Source organism: Orycteropus afer, unplaced genomic scaffold (assembly GCF_000298275.1).
Source record: "Orycteropus afer afer isolate SDZICR_OR568_19922 unplaced genomic scaffold, OryAfe1.0 scaffold00003, whole genome shotgun sequence".
Classification (NCBI taxonomy): domain Eukaryota; kingdom Metazoa; phylum Chordata; class Mammalia; order Tubulidentata; family Orycteropodidae; genus Orycteropus; species Orycteropus afer.
In genome coordinates this window covers 1,069,806-1,075,197 of record NW_006921590.1, presented here as the reverse complement: position 1 = coordinate 1,075,197, position 5,392 = coordinate 1,069,806, and the positions used below count along the sequence as shown (strand labels likewise).

The window sequence follows — 5,392 nt, the reverse complement described above, 5'->3', positions numbered from 1 at the left end:
TTAGTATGTAACTCTCAGAAAGAAGATGGGGCAATCTACTTCCATAGTGATGCTGCCTTGGAAACCCAAGGAGGGGTCGCTATGAGTCGGGTGTGACTCGACAGCACATAACAACAACAACAATATGTAACTGACTAGTTTTTTTTTTTTTTAATAAATTAATAAGGAAAATTTTATAACAAATTCTCAGTTTTAAGTTTTTTCAAATGGTAAACATTGATAGATATAGCTTGTGTAAAGAAAAGCTCTTTGGAGTCCTCAGTCAATTTGAAGAGTGTAAAGAGATTCTGAGGCAAAAAAAGAAGGAAAAAAAAAAAAACTTTGAGAACCAGTGATAATAGAGTAAAATTCAAGCCCTTTTATCTCTGACAACTAGGAAAGGCTAGGAAAGATAGCCAGGATAAAGATGAAGAAAATGTCTTCTTGTTTTTCTGATCTTTTTTAGAACACCCATATGTGTTCTAGAAAAGGGTTTTAAATAGAAGAGTTAGGGAATCATTTTAAATTAAATGAGTAATACTACTCTCTGGAAACAAGTATGCATGGGTCTTAATCTACAGTGATATAGATGTGTGTGCATTTTAGTGCAGAAGCAATGGCTATTCTTCTGAATATTTGTGTTATAATTTCTGTTTACAAGCAGTATATTGTTTCAAAGAATATATGAATGTTTTATTAAAACAATGCACACATATAGCATATTCAGTGTACCAGGACTGGGATTATGGGAATGTAACTATGTGAATTCGTGAGTGGCATGTGAGTCCTGCAAAATTCAGAGAGCTTAACAATAATATCTAAGACAAAGAAAGCTAGCCACAGATCTTACATGAGAACTCTGTTATCATCCTAAGACATGCCTGTGTTATTTCTTTTGATTGCTGATAATTTTATGTAATGCTTGTCCCACCATGGGCAGCAGCACCAAGTGCTGGTCACCATGTGGGGCACATCTGAAATACAGGCTTCCAGGTTTGCTAGTTTTACAAAATAATGATGCCAATATAATAACAATATAAACACTGATGTATAACTAATTGAACACTTTGTTATTAGTATTAAGATAACATTTTTTAAATTATTTTTTGAAATGGTAAATTCCCTTTTTGTGGTGTCATAATCACAGTTTGTTTAAGCTTATTGCATTATAACCTAATTGGAAAGATATCTAAGGAAAGTAGTTGTCCAGTTATCCTTAGTTACTAGCTATAATTTTAATGAAATGAGGCCATCTAATAGATGGAAGAATGTAAGATAAAATTTTATCCTGTCATTTACTTTTAAAAAGACACTATTTGATATTTGCTTATATCCTCTGGAAGCCTCTCCTTTCTCTCATCCTAAAGACAAGTATTTTTCATCTTTGATTCATCTATATGTCATTAGAGAAAGAGAACTGCAACATCCATCTGGTTTACGACACACTTTCCTTAAGAGATTCATGACTGCGATCTTCTTTTCCCTCTGTGAACTTAGTTGGTTGCAGAACATATATAGACTTTGGGAACAGTTGCATCTTGATTTGAGTTTAGACTCTGTCTCTTCTAAACTTTTGAACTTGTGCAACATGTATGGCTTCTCTGTGTGCCAAATTTTTAATTGTAAGATGTTTATGATGGCTTCTTCACTGAGGGGCTGTTAGAATTAACTGAGATCTTATGTACAGCTCCGGAAAGAGTTCTGACAAGAAATGGGCAATGTTTTCAGTATTATTAGCATCATGAGAATAATTTCATCAACTCCAACCTCTAAGCTGGAAATAGAATTTAACAAATGAAGCCTATGAAAGACAGTCATTGATGGGCTTTATCTGATATCTGGAAAACTCAAAAAATTACATTTTGAACTTATGCACAACTGCCTGTCTTATCCTAGGATGCTATCCAATAATCCAAGGTCTAGAACCTCAAATTCCTGGTAATCATTTCTCCGTATATCTTTGCACTTCCAGCTCACAGGGGCTAGAACCCCTTCTATATTCATTTCCCAAAGAAACTCTGTTGTTACTTGCCAGTGAGTTGATTCTGACTCATAGTAAACCCATGCAACAGAGGAGAACTGCCCCAAGGAGTTTTCCAGGCTACAATCTTTACTGGGAGCTCTGGTGGTATAGTACCTAAGGCATTTGACTTCTAACTACAAGGGTGGAAGTTCAAAACTACCAGCCACTCCTCGGAAGGAAGCCTGGGCAATCTACTTCTGTAGAGATACCGCCTCAGAAACCCAAGGATGGGTCGCTTTGAGTTGGAATCAGCTCCACGGCTTTCGGTTTACCAGAGGAACTTGCCAGGTCTTTCTCCTACAGAGCTGCAGGGTTGGTTCAAACTGTCAAATTTTGGTTAGAGCTGAGCGCTTAACCATTGCAGCACCAAATACTCCTATTTCCATGGAGTTTATTTTGACTCACAGTTACACTGCAGGACAGAGTAGAACTGCTACATAGGGTTTCCAAGGCTATAATCTTTACCGAAGCAGACTGCTACATCTTTCTTCCGCCAAGTGTCTGGTGTATTCTAACCTCCAAAACTTTTTGGGTCACAACCAAGTGCTTTAACTTCTGTGCCATCAGAGATAGTTAAAGAAATCCTGCTCAAATATAAATGCAACATTTTTATGCACATTTATCTGATTTCCAGTCCCATTGCCCTTAACTCTCACCACACCCCATTGAATTGTTTTCTCCTAAACTTGTGTGGTTTTAGATGACTAGTGCTATGTACTTACCCCTTCGCACTCAATGGCAGAATTATGACTTTTTGCATCTTTGTATCCCTTCTAGTGCTTAGCATTTGAACATAGGAGGTACTTAATATAGACACATTGAATTGAATTAAAAATAACTGAGCCCATTATTCCAGTGAAATTTCTTAATACTGTCTTAATTCTGTCTTCATAATGCATTTGATTAGCAAACGCTTGTAAACTGGGTGCAGAAACCATTGACTACAAGCATTCCACCCAAAAATATTTTGCAGAAAGTATCCCTCTTTGTAAGCTTTACAATATTTAAATCTCAAAAGCTTTCTTTGGGAGGGAGGACCATGTTCAAAAGCCTAAGAAGCCTTTTCTTTCTCATGAAAGGTTAAATATTCTTTCTATTTTGCATTCTACTTTCAATTGCTCCTTCTCTAGATTAAAAAAAAAAAAAAAAGTAATGACCTATGGAAGTTAAAAGAAGCCAAAGGAATATAAAATAAATGTGTTGGAACACCAAACATTCTATTGGTTGTTACGATAAATTCTACAAGCAGAATTTACACATATTTTTTCTTGTTCTAACTAAAATCTTTTGATACCAAAGCTCAGGTCTTCTCAAAGATTTCTCTTTTCCTAAAGCTTCCTGGAGAAGGTTCTCTCCTTGTAGCTACGGAGGCTGTGATACTTCATGCTACCAACAAAATTGATTCATTTACCATTACATTTATTTGAACTGCCTTTGAATAAATATTTATACCCCTTTTCCATGATGGCTTAATGAAGTCCTTTGTCAGTAGCACTGAGATCTTCTCACCTTGACCTTTGCTACCTGTTCAAAAAATTTTCATCAAGCTGTTTCATTTACATTGTTAATCACTTGTAGCCTCCATCAGGTCAAGTTTGTCACAGATACACATTCCTCCTGAATTCAACAGAATTATTTTACACTCATTGGGCTTCTACAGAGAAGAGAATTTCGGTGTTTGGATTTCCTGTTTTAACTTCAGAATTTAAGCATCACCTAGTTTCTGCGTATCTGTCTTTCAGTTTTTTGTACGTCCATAGAGTATTTCCTTGCTACTCTTTGTATGTGCTTACTTCAAGTTCACCATTTGACACCAAACTAAACCAAACCAAACTCACTGCCATCGAGTAGATTCCGACTCATAGTGACCCCTCCTTGGCTTATCTCTACTGTAGATCACCCAACCGTCTGTCTGAGGAGGGGCTGGTGGGTCTGAACCACCAAGCTTCTGGTTAGCAGTCAAATGCCTTAAGCACTACACCACCAGACACCAGTATCTTGTCAAAGATAAAGTGAGAGCCAGGAAATATATCTGCTGCCCTCTTCCTATATTCTAACACTGAAAACTTTGTAGGTGTGGTTGTGTGAAAGAGAAAGAGTGAATTAGTTTACCAAGTGCCAAACATTGTGCTTAGTGCTTTACATATTATTTATGTGATTTATCAGGCACTCTTAGGAATAAAACTAACTGCCATCAAGTCTATTTTGACTCCTAGTGACCCTATAGGACAGAGTAGAATTGTTCCATTGAGTTTCTAAGGCTGTAAATATTATGGAAGCTGAATGCTCATCTTTCTCCCACGAAGTCGCTGATATGTTCACACTGCCAAATTTTGGATAGCAGCCAAATGCTCTCTAACCTCTGCACTACCACTGTTATCATTCTGTTTTGCAGTTCTATACTGATGTTATATAGATTGCTCACATGCTCAGATCAAGTAGTAGGCTGCTTGAAACCTGGACTTAGCTATACCACTTACTAGATGTGTGACCTTGAGCAGGTTACTTAACCTCTCTGTGCCTCAATTCTTTCCCCCATGAAATGGGCGAAACTATAGCACCTTCCTGTATTAGTATTGTGAGGATTATTGAGGATTAAATAAGTTAAAATATATGGAGCTCTTGAAATATTTATGGTAAATGTTATTATTGTTAGCTACCATCAAGTCAGCCCCAGTTTCATGGTGACCTCTGCACAACTAAAGAAAAATGTCTGGTCCTGCACCCTACTCATGATCTTATGGGGATGGGACCTTTGTCATCCCTAGGGTTTTTGTTGGCTGATATTTGGAAATAGATAGCTAGGCCTTTCTTCCTAGTCTCTCTTAGTCTGGAAGCACCACTGAAACCTATTCATCATGGTAGCACACAAGCTTCCACTGACAGGTGGTGGTGCCTGTGCATGAGGGACATAACAAGGAATCGAACCCAAATCTCCCACTTGAAAGGAGAGATTCTCCCACTGAAGCACCAGTGCCACCATTCATGCATGATAAGTTCTAACTGCTATTTATATGTTAGGATCTCTGGTAGTGTAGTGCCTAAGGCACTTGACTGCTAACCAGAAGGCTGGCAGTTTAAGCCCACCAGCCACTCTTTGGAAGCAAGGTTGGGCAATCTACTTCCGTAGTGATACCACCTTGGAAACCCAAGGATGGGTCCTATGAGTCCGATCTGACTCCAGGGCACATAACAACATTTATATGTTATCTGGTGGCCTAAAGAGCTCTGGTGTCATAATGCCTAAGGCATGTGACTGCTAACCAGAAGGCTGGCAGTTCAAACCTACCAGCCACTCCTCGGAAGGAAGGTCGGGCAATGTACTTCCATAGTGATACTGCCTTGGAAACCCAAGGAGGAGGGGTTGCTGTGAGTTGGATCCAACTCAAT

The 5,392-nt window shown here is 38.2% G+C and overlaps 1 protein-coding gene across 1 annotated transcript in view; it reads left to right on the top strand.

The window, feature by feature from the left end:
• Positions 1 to 5,392, top strand: part of RBMS3 (RNA binding motif single stranded interacting protein 3) — a 1,212,798-nt gene that overhangs the window by 857,096 nt on the left and 350,310 nt on the right. The gene's annotated exons all lie outside the window — the stretch shown is intronic.